Here is an 18,496-nt window from a genome sequence, read left to right as displayed (position 1 = left end):
ACCAAATTAGAAAACTCAGGCTTTTTACTCTCAGTGGAGTATCAGCCTCATTAAAAAAAACATTTTTTAAGTTAATCTTGAGTCTGCTCTAACAATGTAAGACACAACAATCACCTATTTAAATTGCTTAAGTTAGGGGTACCTGGGTGGCTCAGTCAGTTAAGCATCCAACTTCAGTTCAGGTCACGATCTCATGGGTTCATGGGTTTGAGCCTCATGTCAGGCTGTGTATTGACAGCTCAGAGCCCACAGCCTGCTTCAGATTTTGTGTGTGTCTCTCTCTCTGCCTGTCTCCTGCTCACACTCTGTCTTCGTCTCTGTCTCTGTCTCTCTCTCAAAAAATAAACATTAAAAAAATAAATTGCTTAAGCAAGAAAGCTCAATTTGGGAGAAGGTAGAGGAGTTGGCTGCTTCTATATTGGCAACATGCTTTCTTATTTGCAAAAGTCATTGGTGTCCTATCTTTTCTAGTGGTGAAACAATCCAAAAGGTTCCACTTGCACAGAAATCAGGATTTCTCACTCGCCCACCATGAGTCACCTGTTTAAACACACGTTCCTACACAGCTCCAGGGAATCAGCATCTCTAAGTGACTTTAGCAATCAGATACTTTCCCTGTACTAGTGTCCTATACAGTGTAAAAAGTGGTGGCAGTAACCACGGCTGATGCCCAGACCCCATTCCAAAGAATCAGCCATCTTTGGAGTGGGTCTGGCCATTGATGTTTTTTAAAAGCTATCCAGATGACGGCAATGTGTCACCAGTGCATCTCTGGCCCCGTCCCCATAACCCATCAATGACAATCTGCATTTGAACAACCTCTTGGGGGATCCATGTGCACACTGAAAGTTTTGACAAGGCTGTTCCAGTGCCTATCAACAGAACGTCTATCTTTCCATCCGAAGGAGAATGGATTTTTGCTTCCCTCTTCCCATTTTACCACCAACAACAAAAGCAGCTTAAAATCTTTCCAGGGTCTTTTTCTTTATGCTCTTGGCCACTGAAAGCCAACTGACGAGGGACAGTGTGAAGCAAACCTATCTGTTCCAAAATCATTTATTAAAGTATGTTAAATGGTGTATGCTGCTCTTACCCAAATGCCCCAGCAACTCTTTTAATTGGCAGTTTTGTTTCACATCCCATAACCAAAAACATTAAGGATCACTAGCATTCACATCCGTGAATTCATTTAGACAATTTTCTTTAATTAACAATGAAGACACTACAGTTCTAAGTACCAGACAAAATCGGGGGCAAGGGGGGACCGAAAATAAGCATAACACTATAAAGAAAACTAGGAAAAGTGAAACACTTCTAAATAAAAATATATACCTGGCCTGGTACCCATTACATATATACATAATACATATGTTATACACATATATACAGTAAATGTTTTGGTAGCAATACAGACCATGCATTGGTCCTTTTGTACACGGATGAAGTAGCACCATGGACAGCACCACCATCTTAAGATGATAAACCAAACTGCACATACATTAAATGAAAAAAAAATATATATGTATTTAATTTGGCCCACCCTGCAGCCAAGAGGTGTAATGAAAGAACTTTGTAAGGAAAATTGTCCTGGGAACTACATTCTTAAGCCAAATAGCAAAGTTCTAAGACAAACAAACAAAAACAAACAAAAACAAACACAAAACAGCACTCAAGAGGTCTATACAAATACAGACAAGTTTTCCTGTTTACTGAATTTGTCCTATTAGGTGGCAGACTGGTTCACACCAGGGAAATTAACAACAGAAGCAAGGAGAGATTTAAATGCCAGGTGAATGGCAAGGGTTGAAAACACCAGAGCTCTTGGTGTATACATCACAAATGCCAAGTCATCAACAATGAAAGGAAGGCAACTCTCCAGCTGAGTCATTTTCTAATCTTATTAACTAATTAGAAGCTCTCCATTACTGATACATTCCTTAAGAATGGGGTCAAACACCTTCACTATCTTTCTACCTCTTCACCACATCGAACTAGATGCTCTGGTTACAAGAAGTGGGAAACCCAACATGCCATCCGACCCATGCTTTCTCTACCCAGGTGTAGGAGACACGGACATACAGAGCTACACTAGGTAGGACCTCCAAGATCTTCTATGGCTTGGTTTTGGAAATGATCAAAGGCACCGGTGTCTAACCCTCGATGTTCTGACTACAGGAAGGCTGTTTTGCTTTCCAGAGTGGATGTCTTTCTCTCAGTATTGGTGAGGCCAGATTTCCTCACATCCCAAGAAATGCATCCTTCTTCCTCTCAACTTTTTCAGCAGTCTTTATGAATGCAGCGTTACCTCCACCTAACACACACGATGTCCTGGGAACACTAACTCCCCTGTCAAGTCATTACAAAGCAGCAATTTCATATGTGGCTTCCATCCATCTCCATATTCCTCCCAAGGGGTCCTCCTGATCTCCCCAATCAAGGTCTTCCCACAGTGTTTCTGGTTTCAGCACCTCTTTGTGTGATGGACTGACCCACAGAGTTCTGCCAAAGCACTCAGAGCATTTCACATCTCTCCCATTTTTCATGGCTCTACTGTCAGTGGACGATGAGCTCCCCTCCCATTTTTAAACCACCTGCAGTAAACAAAATTAAAGTTTTCAACTACATGGTGTATTGCATTCAGGATGCGAGATCGAACAAAACGGGCTTCAGTGTTGTAAAATGCTGTTTCTTACAGGACAGTAAAATTGTTTCTTAATATGTTAAACGTCCCAAAATCAAGTTAGGAGACAACAGAGGAAAAAAGGTTAAAAAATCTCTACTTTTGGCTAGATGGTGTTCAGTAAACCCACTTTTGCAGTCAACCTAGATTAGTTAAGAAAGTCCCTGACCTTTGAAAGTTAGCGAGAAATAGCCACAAATGTAACATCGGTACTGAATTGTCATTATTGACTCAGGTGGTTGATCATTAATGGATTCTCTTCACTTCTAGCTGGTTCTAGGATTTTTTTTTTCCCAGAATGAAGATATTCTCAAAGTCATGAAATATATTTGTTCTTTCTACAAAGGAGAATTTTAAAACTCTGCCTAGGTCTCTAAGAAAGAACACTATAAAAGGTTGGTCTCATGAGGAAAAGCCACTAACTTATAGGTTAACCAGAGGCCACTAGAAGCCCCATTAATGTAATTCCTTGGCTGGCCTACAAATACTTGGAAATGGATAAAAGCCAGCTCTCAATAGGAACTGAACACAGGGATTTAGCAGCTGATGTTGCTCAAGGTCAACCCCTCTGTAGTCAGAGCATGAGTTTTTGCCTTAAATACCAGCAACTTCCAGTTTTAAATTGATGAGGTTGGATACCACCACCAGACCCAGCTCAGGGACCCCTAGAAGCAGCTTCTAAAAGATTTTCTAACTTTATGCTACGTGACTCAACAAAGCAACAGAGAAATTAACCAAGAGATGGCTTTTCCAGTCTGTTCATTTCTGTTCTCACCCAAAAGATGTCGATACTCCACACGCAGAGGTATCTTGGCAATACATAGTCAAAACTTAGCTTCCTTGAGAAATAATAACCAGCTTCACAGGAAAAGTGGTTGGGGCTGACTTTGTTCATTGATTTCTCTTTAACTACCTATGTCCCCAGTAGAAGACAGCAGGACAGCTTGCTTTCTTCCTACACTAGCAAGAGTATGAGTCAGAATACTTGAAACATTTAAGTTAGTTTGACAAAGAAAGTCTTTTTTATAAAAGTGTAAAAAAAAAAAATTTCGTATCAGATTTTTAAAATCGGTAGTGTCCTCTCCTCATAGGAAATGATGTAATTCAGCAAGTTCCTTGAAAACAATGGATTCTTACGACCACAGACCTATCCATCTTAGAAATTGATGAGCATGCAAATGATTGGAATCTGCCACAATGAACACTGTACAACAATCTGTGAGGTACATGCTATCCGGCTGAGTTAACAGAACGCAGGCCTTGCCAGCATGAGGAATTCCATTTATGTCCACTCCCTTTTGAGTGGTCCCCCGACCAGTTGACGAGGGGCAGCGGCCACTGCACTGGCCCCAACCCTGGCCCCTTCCGGGTCGCCCTTCCCCCACCCAGGGAGCTCAACCCATGAGAGAAATAAAATGTTGCTCTTTCTCAACAGCAGGGCTGGGAATTTCTGATAGAGAGTTTACACGGCCTCCGAAGAGCCTGACATCGGCATTAATTCACTTAACCTTTAGGAAGTTCCCTGGCAAAAAAAGATTAAAAACACTGTAGGCAATAGCTCGAAGTTATGTCCACTGCCTTTTCTTTTTCATAAGGAAAAATTCCAAGATGTGTGTACTTTCCAAATAAGAGGAGGATTAACCTCTTCACTGCTGGCTAGATGTTTCAGTAGCTGGTCATTAGGCATTGACACGCTCTCTGTACACCGGGTTTTATTAACTAAACACCAAAAGGCCAGTACCCATCAGGGCAAATGGGCCAAATTACATTCAATTAAATAATGTGGCACGGGATGTTCTCAGAAAACAGGAGATAAGGGTCTTATGGAAAGTGACATGTAGCCCTGGTCATGATAAAAAACATTTTTCTGGAGTTTTAATTTCTGGTTAGAAATGAAAGACAAGTACTCACTTGTCTTACCATCTTTCCCGAGACAATGCAGGAAATAAAAGATCCTAATGTGTGCACAGAAAAAAAAAAATGGTAGCAATGGAGCAGGAAGCTTACAGAAGTGGGGGGAGGGGGAGAAGAAAAGATCAACAGTCTCTAGTTTATTATGAATAGAAAGAAATTTCCAGAATTTACAAACACCCACATTGTTCATTCCAAAGAGAGCTTTTGATTTAAAGGAATCACCCAAGTCTCCTCCTCTTTACAGTATATACAATGGAAGTCTTTGATTTCTTTTCCTTGTGATTTTACTTCCATCCAATTGCCAATTTTAAGCTGACACTTGAAAATACCCAGTAGAATATATCCTTCTTCAGTTTAATTAACATGGCCTATTGCCTTACAGGAAAAATACAAAATTAAGGTCGATTCTTGTAAGGATCTCAGCTCAACATCAGGGCTATATTACAAGAGATAGTATCAGCAAATAGAACTATACAATTGAGAACCATCTAATGGTACTATGATTCTTATTATATTATTTTTCTGAATTACAATCTTAAAACAAGGATCGTACCCTATTCTACTCTTGTTAGCCTCGTTTTAAGTATTTGCTCCACTCTTTACAACAGAACATTGTATACCTCAGTTCCACATCCAAAAAAAAGATGTGCTGTAAGAAAAGTTACATTTTAATTAAAAAAATTACACATATAAATCAAAACCTATGTTAAATATTTAATACTCTCTCCACCCAAAGCGAACAGTTTTGTATGAAATAATTTACAATGATGCTTTGTCATACGCAGTTTCAGTAGCAGATGAAAAGTATCTTGTAAATGCAGTGAGAGTAAACCCCTTCTCTCGTGGCATGGAGGTGACCACATCAGCTCACGTGGCCAGCTGAGTCCTTAAGGTTGAAGATGAACTTAATGCCGACTCATTATTCTGGTGTCACAGTGCTTTTTTTGCTTGGCACAATAGAGTACGTGCAGTTCAGTCAAGGAACTCCTGAGGATTGTAGAAAGTAAACAAACTGAAATGGATGCATCGTACCATCTACTGAGGAGGAAGACGTGAGGTCCTGGTTGTGAATCATGAAATATTCAGAGTCTGGGTACCCATGAGTGAAGGGAAGATTTGCTGAGGTCATTCAGGTCTTCATTCTGAAAAGAAGAATAAAAAGAGTCGTCAGCAAGGGCATCTCAAACCTCATATTCCATCATTTTCTAAGCGTTTTTCTTTAAAAAGGAGGCAGAACCAGATAAGCCGAAGTTACGGGCACAAACAGTACTGTGTACTTAAATAAAATCAACAGACTGTATTTAACTTTTTTTTTTCCCTTTCAAAATGCAAGAGTCTAAAGCAAATACAAACTCAAAACAGTCAATATTAAGTCAGTAAACAAATCGATCTGATTTGGAGGTTTCAGAGTTTAACAACACAAAAACACAAAATACTTGGATGTTCTTAGGATCAGAACAAAAATGTGAATTACAGTTATTGTGTAAAACTACTATAAAATATGGTAGGCAGAGTCCAGCCAGGCCACACTTCATCTTCTTTTGGTTAAAAGTCAAGTGTAGATTTTAGAATTTGAAGCCGGAGGGCCTAACGTTACAAAATCCGAAGTCAAGTTTTTAATGTGCCATTGTTTGACATGAGATGAAAATTTCAGATGCGAAAGGAGACCCAGGTGAAACAGACCCAGTTAATCATTAAATTAAAAAGGGAAGGGATTCTGATTTAGATCTAATAGAAATGTTACTCTGCAAGAAGCACATTTCTTCCATGCAATTCAAGAAGGCAGACCTCATGGGGCATTATCCATTCCCTTCCAGAGAGGAGACACTTTTTTCAACGTTATGAACCCTCCTTCGCTCTCAAGTGTTAGCATTAGACAGTCCTTCTGAGGGCCACATTCTTTATGCATTCCACGGTTATTTATAAATACCAATATTTACAGAATGTCTTCAGTAGTATATGGCACCACACAAAAGAGGAAGGAGGTAAATCCCCTGGTAAATGCACAGGAAGGAGGTAAATCCCCTGGTAAATGCACAGGAAAAAAGCTCTCGCTGCACGGAAAGAATACTTCTAAATGGGAACAGAAAGGAAGTAATCCACTGACACATATGGCTTGGTCTGGAAGGAAAGGGATAGTCTGGGGATGTGGAAATGCGATCCTATCTATGCTTCTTTGGGGTTGCCTCTCCGGAGCTCAACACAAGGGCTGGCACACAGTAAGTACTCACTAAATATGAGTGGAATGAATGCAAGGGAAAAAGCACAGTTCCCACCGTGAGCACACGATAAAACAAGGTCTGGGGAAGAGAGTGCGGCCGCAGAAAGGCCAAGGGAAGAATATAGTCGTGTTGCCTCACCAGGTATGTGGAAAGGGGTCAAGGAAGTAAACCTGCAAATGTAGGTTGGGTCGATGAAGAACTCTGAAGGAAACCCCAAGACACCTTTAAGTATAGGGACAACAAACACATGCTTCATGATAAGTCAAGATGTGCTAGTTGTAATAATCCATATCCGTGGCAAGGAAAGGACAGAACAGGTTCTACAATTCGTCCAGTGTATATGTTGACCGATAGAACTGTTTCTCGCTCTCTTCTCTCGAAGGAGAGTATGGCCGGGACCTGTGAGCCTTCCCTATTTACCTAATGGCTTTCAGGTAAGTCGAAATGTACTAAACGGAGACTCTAGCTTGATGAGGAGATTTCTGTTTATTTCGAAATATTAACCCCACCCCTAAATGGCAGGTAAACAGCCTATTTTTCTCTAGACAAATAAAGACGTGACATGGAGACACCAATGTGAAAACAAGAGAGCGCTCCAGGCCTATCCCTCTCGTCGCCAGAGAAACAGGACTTACTCTGTGTGGTTCCCACAAGTGTCAGGAAAACCCATCCCTTCAGAAACCCCGGAGAACCATCTCCAGATCTCCCATAGGCTTGCAAGGTTCTCCTGCACTCACACCGCAATCTATCCGAACGTTCTGACCAGAGTATCCAGACACAGCTTCACAGCTCTGGGCCTAAGATGAAGTGGGAAGGCCCCACTGTACTAAAGGGCTTGAGACAAACAAACAAACTGCTCATTTACAGAAAAGGGGAGGGGAGTGTGTGTGCGGTGGGAACGGAGGGCACGCGGTATGCTTTTCATTTTATACCTGGCTCTCGGCCAGAAGGGTTGAATGAACAGCTCAGCACAGGAACACACTGTATCCAGTTTTGTAGTCACGTGTGCCAACCTGCATGAATGCGGCGGGGCAGAGATCGGGGGCCCTCTGAAAAGGGAAAACACTCTGGCTTCGCCAGATGCTGAAATCTGTTGCTTTGGGGCCACTCCGAAACCCTCCCTGTAGCTTCCCACATGCGTGTGTGTTCAAAGAGCAGGAAATAAAGGATCTGTCAACTGCACCATAAACTCTCCCTCTAAAGTCTCAGCATACTGCTTTTCAAAGCCCTTTGTCGTAACTCCTGATCAGCACACGTCTCAGCCACTAATGCTCCCTTCTGGTGCCATCACCTTGGGGATCTCTGAGAAAGTGAAAACAAGTGGGGAAAGTGGGAGGGTCTGCTGACCGTGAGTATGGGGACAGAGGCTATAAACAGGCAACAGAGGCCCAGCAAAACTTAAAGGGAAAGTCTGAAGTTCACATCTGTTTATCTCTGTTCAAGGGGGTGTGTGTGTACGTGTGTCTTTGTGTCTGTATGGACACACAGAAAACTTCGCTCCTGAGTAAATGATACAGATTTCTAACAGGCACGCCTGGGTGAGAACTGTCCTTCATTCCAGCCACCTTGGGGTCTGCATACTTATTCCAATCAGGCAGCCATTGTTGGAAGAAGCATTTTTGGAATGCCTTCTCAAGTTCCCATTTCTTTTTTTTTGCACCCGCCTTCTCAGCCTCGGGCATATTCTTTTGAAGGATCTCTAGAGCAGCCAGTCTTGGCCCTTTGAGGGCACATTTGATCTTTCGAAACAGCCAAAAAGCTTTGGGAGCCAAATAGGGTGAACACAGGGGCTGATTAAGCTGAGTAATGGTTCCCAGTGAGGCATTAGCTAAAGCCAAAGAACCCCAAAACTAAAGTTCCAAAAGCATAGCTGTTCACAAATGCTCTGAGGAGTTTTATTGGAAATGAACTCTGAGGACATTACAGACAGACCTCAGCGTACGTCCCTGGGGCTTAAGTTCACTTGCCTATATCCCCGCCTCTATGCAACTGCAGTCAGGAAGGGCTGATTCTCAATAAAGGAAGTCTCTTGAAGGAAGACAAACACATGTAGTAGACATTTTTGGAACATATTTTTAAAAAGTCAATACCCACAGTAGGTTCCAGCACTCATTCAATTCAAGAAACATCTGTTAGTGACAAATGAAAAGTCAGTGATAAAGACTATAATCAGCACCAAAAGGGAAGACAGGAGTATAGGTATGTTTAATACACTTTATATATACAACCCCAACGGACTCCCACCAACCGTATGAGGCAAATATTGCGACAACGTTTTACAAATACAAAAAGTCATTTGTAATATCCATAAACTGGAAACAAAAAAGCAAAAACACTTCCTTGGAGAAGAGCTGGGCAAATACCAAATGGTGATGTTCCTATGATATTTTCTGTCTAGTTACATCACTGGGGAATAACTTCTGAACTCAGAAATACCATGCACCTGTCATGAGATTTAGTAGCAGGAAATTACATTTTGATAAAATTTCATCACCACATCAGCATCTCTGGTACCTTTCCGTGTGTCTTGTCGTAAGATAAAACCTACCTAATCCTGTTGCCAGTAATGAAAAATGCAATTTTTAAAGCATTATCAAGTAAGTCAACACTTGAGCAATGCTGCTTGAGACTTACGGATTACTGCATTATTGCATCCAGTAGGAATTAACATCTTTTGGACTCGACCCACTTAAACTATGCCTACCAAAGCTGAAAAACAAATAAAGCTTCTGCTGCTTTTCACACTCAGCCTGATTAACCTTCACCGTAAAGCAGCTGAAAACAGCATCAGGCTATATGATATGTGTACAATGAAGGATCCATACCCTTCCAACGACCAATTTTTAGTCCAACCCATTGACTAAAAGTTTTCTCTTGTATTCAAAGGCCTTGAAACCTCCTTCCAGTTTGTTGAGTCAACTGCAACACTGTTCTAAATACCTGGTTAAAGCAGTCCTTGCAATTTCTACTCTTAGTAAGAAAACAGGAGTAAAATGTTATAAGTTGCTGGGCTATTGTTTTATACCAGAATGTAGCCAGAACGTAACTCTTCCTCACCCAACTATGCTTAGAAAAAAATGACTGTAACTACAGTAAATGGCTTTTCTTCAGTGGAGATCATTGTTTGAAATCTCATATCGTAGTTCGACTAGAAAAAAAATTTTTATAAATAAATTCCTCCACTTAAAGGCATGTGTCAAAACAGCACATTTTTCTTTCACTTAACATAAACAGCTATGATTTAAAAAAAAATTCTCGATCACAATATAGAAAATTTATACAACACAAAAAACGTAAAGAAGGAATAAACATTTCCTGAAATCTTGTCAACCAGGTAAAAACCATGATTCAGCTGTGGTTCTAAGTTCACTATTTGCTTAAAGGACTTGAACTTTTAAAACTCTACATTTAATGTCAAAATTGTTTAAATAGGACTGGAAAATAATGTTTTCATCATATTTCGATCTTCCCCATTCTTAAAAAAAAATCTGTGATGAAAAGATATTTGAAATGTTAACCAACTTTTAAACCTTTTCGGTATTCTATCCCTTTCCCTTCCTCCCAATTTATCGTGTATGGGGATGGGGATGGGAGTTTGAAAGTAGGAAAAGCCTCTGGCTTCCTGGCTTTGGGGTCCAAAAGCCCAAGTCCTTACGGGAATGGGACAAAGCATATAGAAGAACAGGAGGGGAGGATTCCTCTCAGAGGAGAAGACAGTTCCCTTCACCTGGGAATAGAGAGAGAAATGGTGGGCATGGTGGGTAGCTTTGTACTTGGCAGAATGCCAAATATGGAGCCTGTGACATCTCTCTAAATCTTGTCTTTCCTGGCCTGTTGACTTCTTATTTGACACAATTATAGTCAACTGCATACCACTACTGTGACGGCAGTCCATTTCTTCAGCCACCTCACTGATGCCAACACAATAATTCACGGTACCACTAATTTAGAGAAGACCGAGTCTTCTAGAATGCTAACATATTATTAGTAAGGTACATTATAAAACACTGCCAAAGTATTCTGTCTTTAAGCAGACCTGATTCTGGCAAACAGACCAGTAAATTCACACACACACACACACACACACACACACACACACACACACACATCAGTATTAAATAGATTCATAGTTCTGGGAGTATATGTGTACTCTAGATTTTAACCTTCACACTACTCAATCTCAGATGGAGAAAGGAGACTGCTGATCCATTTGATGGACTGTGAAACCCTTGTTAAAGACATTTCCTGGCTTAGAGTTTGGTTCTACCACCGAGGGTTGGATGTCAGCATTTAGGGAGGAAACAGAATTATCAGCTCAGTCCTGTTAGCCGTAATAATCACCCAAGTAAAATAAAAGAAAAGCTAACTCCAGAGAGTTTCAAGTTTGGGACACAGGGAGAATCACTCTGCTTTTTACAAGGTACAGCTGGGAAGTGTGGGGGCAAGCTGGGACTCTAGCGAAGGACAGACCTAAGTGGCGGAAGGAAGGAAAGAAGGAAGGAAGGAAGGAAGGAAGGAAGGAAGGAAGGAAGGAAGGAAAGAAAAAGAAAGAAAGAAAGAAAGAGAGAGAGAGAGAGAGAGAGAGAGAGAAAGAAAGAAAGAAAGAAAGAAAGAAAGAAAGAAAGAAAGAAAGAAAGAAAGAAAGAAAGAAAGAAAGAAAGAAAAGAAAAGAAAGAAAGGAGGAAGGAAAAATCAAGGTAGGATTAAACTAAAGAACTCAAGTTAGAGGAAAGACCAAGACGTTTGCTAGTTTCTGTTGACAAGAAGCTAAAGAAAGGAAACATCTTTGAAAATAGGCCAGAAGGGAGCTGGAAAGACTTGGTTTCACGGTCTTAAAAGGCAAAGGGTAACTGAGCAGCCAGGCCAGTGCTTTAAAGGAGCTGCTTAAATAGCACTTTTTCCTGGTGCAAGTCACATGGGCGAGAGCTGGGGAAGATAACAAGGTTGCTGGCCAGCCCTTCCAGCACACGGGGCTGCCAGGGAGGACCATTCAGGGAAAGCTGCCAACATGTGAGAGGCCACCTCACTCCAGTTCCCCTTTTGTCCAAGCGAAAGACCTTCTTGCAGGGCCGGTGACTTCAGGAGACCACCAGTGAAGAAAGGCAACGTGTATTATGAAAAGAAAAGGAGAGGGGCTGACCCAGGAGCCGGCCATCCAGCCTTCGAGCCTCCGCTGTGGTCCACGGGGTGAATCCTGCCAGCACTGTGGACCTCTCCTGTCCCCAAAAACAAAGGGCAGGGACTTTTCGAGAGGGTTGGAAATTTATGGAGAAGACAGATTAAAACCACTACAACAACATATGGTTTGCAACAATTAAAAGTATTCTGCCAGGGGTGGCCAGCTGGCTCAGTGGGTACAGCGGGTGACTCTTGATCTCAGGGTCATGGGTTCGAGATTACTTAAAAATAAAATCTTAAGAAAAAAAAAAGTATTCTGCCAATGATGTATTAAGGAACTCTGAAGAAGCATTCAGAAATCTTTTAAGCCAGGGGCGCCTGGGTGGCTCAGTCAGTTAAGCAGTTGACTCTTAATTTTGGCTCATGATCTCATGGTTTCTGGGATCCAACCCTGCGTGGGGCTCTGCACTGACACTGTGGGGCCTGCTTGGGATTCTCTCTCTCCCTCTCTCTCTCTGCCCCTCCTCCCCCCTCTCTCTGTCTCAAAATAAATAAATAAACATTTTGAAAACTCTTTTAAGCCAAAGAATATTCACTTCAGTTATTTCACGGGTTATTTCTTCTTATTAACATGGAGCATGCTGAGAAAGCAAAAGATAATGCAAACGGGGGTCGTCAACACCGTTAAGAGCCCTCCCCCATCCCCACGAGGTAAGTCAAAATGTCTCAGATCTCTCTTCTACAGGAATCAGAATGCATCCCCACATACGTGACAGTCAAGGTAGGGGAAACTCAGAAAAACAACCCCTCTACATTACAAGTCAGACCACATAATGTGGGACAGGAAGCTTTAATTTTAACGGAGCTCAACCAAAATAAACCTGTTGCCTGAAGACATGAAAGTAATATGATACCTTCTTCCCTACCTGAGAAAGCAAGTCATAAAATTCAGTCTTTCTTCTGCTTTCACGGGAGCTATTTCTGCAGTTTATTTTCTCTCCTAGGAATTAAATTCCAGCTCTGAGGTTTATAGTTTATACTGTCGCTTCGCATCAGTTTTTTGGTTTTGTTTTGTTTTAATGTTCAGAAATACGGGAAGTAGGTTTTATTGGTCTGGCTTTGATCCAAACCAGTAGACATAAATTCAAATCACAACTTAGTTTACAATGTGGTGTAGAGACAGTAAAAAAGTGTTTGCAATACCATTTCTGGAATTAGGCAAATGGGAATGAAGCAGACTCAGCCTAGGGCTGCTGCCTTTAATATTTCTGCTAAACACTAAATAGATTCCGCATTCTTTCCTCTCTCCCTGGAGTCATATCATAAATTGCTTCAAGAAAGCAAGGGCCTGATTTTACATTTGAGTAATTGTCTGACTACCCAATTGTTTCTTATCAACTATCAGCAGCTTTTCCCTAATAGCATAGGAACCAGAGCACAGAACAAGCATTCACACAGAGGGCCCCGAGTCTGCAGCGGGCTGAGGTAAGGATCATTAACACCACTGACATCACTTTTGGCAGCCGGGGAAAAGGGAAAACCTGTGTTTTTAATCTACTTCCTACTCACCACAAGTTTTTAGCCGGAGTCCCCGATAATATGGGTTTGTGGCTGACTGTATGGAAGAATCTGGTAATGCAAGAAAAATGCAAGTACTGAACTGAACAAGCATCTTTAACGGGAGCCATGAGGTACCTCAGCTGTGTGGCCCTGATCTTCCGTGGTATTCTGATCATGAGACGGGCCTCCCGGAGGACAGGGCCATGCCCGACTGTTCCTAGTAAGGTCAAGCTCAGTAGAAGACTCTCCGTACTGCACACAATCTAAGTGACATGTCCTGGAAACCATCATCATAAATCACAAACAAAAAGGTGTTACCCTTTGTCTTCCCTCTTGCTTTGAGAATACTAAGGGGGAAAATGTGGGGGAGAATTTAATCCAGATTCTTGGAAGTTACGTCAGCTGTTGTTGTTTATGTGGTCCAAATGATGAAAGAAAACTCTCTGAAACCAATCGAAACTGGTAGAGGGCAGCGTATTTCAAATGCTCAAAATGAGCACAATTGTGACTCATTTTACTGGAAGCATTCTTTTAAAATTTTTTTTAATGTTTTTATTTAGTTTTGAGACAGAGAGAGACAGAGCATGAGCAGGGGAGGGGCAGAGAGAGAGGGAGACACAGAATCTGAAGCAGGCTCCAGGCTCTGAGCCGTCAGCACGGAGCCCAACGCGGGACTTGAACCACGAGCTGTGAGATCATGACGTGAGCCCAAATCGGACGCTTAACTGACTGAGCCACCCAGGCGCCCCAAGAATTCTTTTTAAAGAAATGCAAGTGATAAGACTTCTGGGCTAGGAAACCAAGTCTTTTTTTGTTCGTTTTTTTCTTATGCGTTTTTTATTTTTTTGAGAGAGAGAAAGAGAGAGAGAGAGAGAGTGTGTGTGTGTGTGTGTGTGTGTGCACGCACGTGGGTGGGGGAGGGCAGAGAGAGAGGGGGACAGAGGATCCTACGTGGGCTCTGTGCTTTGAGCAGAGAGCTCAATGCAGGGCTTAACTCATGAACCACGAGATCATGACCTGAGCTGACGTCGGACGCTCAACTGAGCCACCCAGGTGCTTCTGTGAAAGCAAGTCTGAAACAAAAGTCAGTTAAGGAGGATGGAAAAGAGTCCCATCCATCTCAGGCTACCGAAGGCCAGGGGTGAGACCTCTGTGTAGCTGGGCTGTGTTCCAGATAAGCTGTAACCCTGCTTGCAATAAAGTCATACGATAAGTAGGGCTGTCACCATCTGAGTGAGGTGTATCCTGTATGGACTTCTGAATTCTAAAATATAATTTAGGAAATTAAATCCAAAAAAAAAGGTTATTTTGAGAACGAAGATGGTCCTACCACATGGCTGTTAACACTTTTTAAAAACTGGTCAATTTTAACTCAAAACTTATTTCCAAGTTAAAATGTAAAAGGAGGGGCGCCTGGGTGGCTCAGTTGGTTAAGCGTCCCACTCTTGATTTCGGCTCAGGTCGTGATCCCAGGGTCATGGGATTGAGCCCCACATCAGACTCCGTTGCTGGGCATGGAACCCGCCTGAGATTCTCTCCCTCGCTGTCTCTCTCTGTCTTTCTCCCTCCCTCTACCCCTTTTTCCCACTTGTGTGCTCTTCCTAAAAAGAAAAAAAAAAATTGAAAAGGAGACTAAGAATTTACACGATCTCCTCTTCTCTCATTCTTTTCTCTGTGATTTTGGACAAGTTAATAACCCCTGTAAATCACAATATTGTCATCTGTAACACGGGGATAACAGTACCCATTTCATAGGGTTATCCTTAAGCTTATATGAGATAATACATGAAAATTTTCATCATTATGCCTGACGCATATGAGCCCTCAAACACTAGCTCTTATTGTGAGAACTCTTATCAAGAACTAGATATCCTTGGGGGCGCCTGGGTGGCTCAGTCGGCTAAGCATCTGACTTGGGCTTAGGTCATGATCTCACAGCAACTGAGTTTAAGCCAAGTCGGGCTCTGTGCTGACAGCATGGAGTCTGCTTAGAATTCTCTCCCTCCCTCCCTCTCTGTTCTTCCCCCACTGGTGCACCCTCTGTCTCTGTCTCAAAACAAATAAATAAACATTAAAAAAAAGAAGTCCTAAATGTCCTTGGATCTCCCATCTTTTCCTGATACCTGAAAATACACACCAACCAAAGATGCTCTGGTGGCATTTGCCAGCAAGAATAAATCCACAGACCAGATACCAGCCAAGGGCTGAGGCTGAAGCCAAGATTAGAATGAGTCTCGGGAAGGGAGACAAAATTATTTGCGAGGGGGGGTGGTATGGAGGAAGTGCCAGAACAAAAAGAAAAAGTAAAAGTAGTAGTGATGAAGCTAAAAATAAGACCCTGGGATAGGATTTTAGACAAAGACCTGTCTACCTACACAGGGAACAGCACAAGGTAAATATTGGGACGGAAGGCGTTAGCGTGTCTTTGGTGGATCTTAAATTAATGCCATCTACAGAAACACCGTTGAAAGCCCACTTCTCTTGCTTTCTCCGAGGAATCAGAAGCCTGAAGCCCCCAGCCCTTCTAAGTCAGCCAATGAAAGACTTACCATGCTACACGAAACGGTTCACAAAGAATTCTCCTGAATAGACTTAAATGGGTGTTTAGTGAGAGTCTTACGCACTATTTCCAGGTTCCAAAGCATGTTTCTAATTGGAGGGGGAGGGAACGGGCGGCTTTTGTTTCTGACTTCTTGTCCCCAGTCTCGCATCTGAAGGAACCGAACGGGAATGTGACACAGCCAGTCAATGCTGCCTGACTTACTTGGCGAAAAACTGAAATTACAGCCAGATGCACACGTCCAAGGGTGGGCAGCTGGAAGAGGAGGGGGAAAAACACTGGAAAGATCATCCGAAATTATTGACAATGTGTACATTGCTTGCATCTCTAAGGCCTTTGAAGCAGACAATGGTGCAGATTTCTAAGCGACTGCAAACACTTCTCTATTGTCCAGGATCAGGAAGCAAAATTCTTCCAGCTGACAAGGAGCAGCTGACCTTTCACCCGCTGACCCCGGGTTCATGGTCTCTGCTTTCATGTCTCAAGTCTCACTTCCACTTTGCTCTTGCTCCTCTTTCTTTGCCCCATTATCTGACATCTCAGCCTTTGGCTTTTTAATTTGGAGACGGCGTTTGCGGAGAAGTTCCCTTCCCAGCCCGCGGAATTGAACCCCATCATGTTACTCGGCTGCTGAGCTGCCTGCCTGGCTGAACTAGAAGCCTCCTGAGGACAGCTGTGCCAAATTCTTAATTAAGAGGTGGGGGGGGGGCGCCTGGGTGGCTCAGTCGGTTGAGTGTCTGACTTCGGCTCGGGTCATGATCTCACAGGTAGTGGGTTTGAGCCCCGTGTCGGGCTCTGGGCTGACAGCTGAGAGCCTGGAGCCTGCTTCGGATTCTATGTCTCCCTCTCTCTTTCTGCCCCTCCCCTGCTCGCTTTCGCTCTCGTTCTCTCTCTCTCTCTCAAAAATAAACATTAAAAAAAAGAAAAAAAGGAATCATGGAGTGCCTGGCTGGCTCAGTTGGTTAAGTGACCGACTCTTGGATTTCAGTTCAGATTCTGATCTCACAGTTCGTGAGTTCAGCCCCACATCAGGTTCTGTGCCGATGGCAGGGAGCCTGCTTGGGATTCTCTCTCTCTCCCCCCCTCTCTCCCTGCCCCTTCCCCTCTCCCGCTCATACGCATGTGCGTTATCAAAAATAAATAAACATAAAAAAAAAAAAGACAATGCTGCTCGGTGACCCTGAGGGAATTACAGTCCCAGGGGAGATAAGGGGGTCTGTGAAGGTAAGCCACTGGTGAGCCAGGCAGGAGCCATGTGGACTCCACTGGAACATGCTCAGGGGACTAAACCCCTTTTCTCTGCACAGACCTTCTAGCTTCCAAGCACATCACTAAATCTCTCGTTCTCAATTTGGGTGGCCAGGAGTAATGTCTCCCTGCAAAAGGTATTTGGCAATGCCTGGAAACATTTTTGGTTGTCACAACTGGGGTTGGAATGAAGGGGGAGAGAGGCCGTTGGCATGTGGTGGGTGGAGGCCCCAAATCCTATTAAACCTCCCACAATGCACAGCATGGCCACCTGCAACACAGAACTATCTGGCCCCAAACGTCAACAGTGCTGAGGCTGAGAAACATGCCGCCAAACGTGCCCGTTAACTGTTTCTGGGGTCCATGCCAATTCTATGGAAGTGCACGCGGGAAGAGGTAGGCATTCCCATTTCCAAGACCCTCTTTTATTTATGACTGCCACACCGTGGCTTCAGAGTCCGAGTGGGTGAGCACTCCATGCTCACAGCCTTACCTCTGCTGTGTCCCCTTCCCTCTTTTTTTACTAGAAGATGGCCAATCTGATTAACCAGTCCAGGCCCATATTTTCACATGTCCCTCCTCCAAAGGAGAACAAGGATGTCCGGATGTGACACAAAAGCAAGGACTAAACTGGGGGGAGAACACCAGGCATCATGGAGACCAAAGTAACAGAGTGTGGGGGAGACTAGCAGGTGCCCTGTGCTCCCCCTACATGGACCATGAAAAAGAGATCAACCCCACAAAGAGTTATGCTTTATTACTTCCAGGTTTGTATCTCATCCAACTGAGCCAATACTTTCGGGATGGTCTGGGACAAGTCATTTGACCTCGCTTTGCCTCCACAATTTCATAAAATGGAGAAAATATCTAGTCCTTACAATCATTTGTAAAACTCACTGAGAAAGAAGAGACTTTCCTTATGTTATTTGTGACTATTAGTCGTGCCCGTTGGGCTCCAATATCTGGGAGTAAAATGAAGTTAAGAATTAGGCCCCCTTTGTTCCAGAATTAGTCAACCTTTTTTTTTTTTTTTTTTAGTTTTTTTAATGCTTATTTTTGAGAGAGAGAGAGAAAGAGCAAGCAGGGGAGGTGCAGAGAGAGAAGGAGACACAGAATCCAAAGCAGGTTCCAGGCTCTGAGCTGTCAGCACAGAGCCCGACGCGGGGCTCAAATGCACAAACTGTGAGATCATGA

At 42.9% G+C, this 18,496-nt stretch overlaps 1 protein-coding gene across 1 annotated transcript in view; it reads right to left on the bottom strand.

Annotated features, from left to right (window-relative positions):
- Positions 1-1,184: 1,184 nt before the first annotated feature.
- The window catches only part of IRS1 (insulin receptor substrate 1), a 63,128-nt gene continuing 45,816 nt past the window's right edge, over positions 1,185-18,496 (bottom strand). The window contains exon 2 of the mRNA XM_058702932.1: positions 1,185-5,736. The gene's annotated coding sequence lies outside the window, so the exon portion shown is untranslated. The remainder of the gene's footprint in view (positions 5,737-18,496) is intronic.

The sequence above is a fragment of the Neofelis nebulosa genome, chromosome 2, assembly GCF_028018385.1.
Source record: "Neofelis nebulosa isolate mNeoNeb1 chromosome 2, mNeoNeb1.pri, whole genome shotgun sequence".
NCBI classification, from domain to species: Eukaryota; Metazoa; Chordata; class Mammalia; order Carnivora; family Felidae; genus Neofelis; species Neofelis nebulosa.
This window is presented reverse-complemented; position numbering and strand designations above follow the sequence as displayed.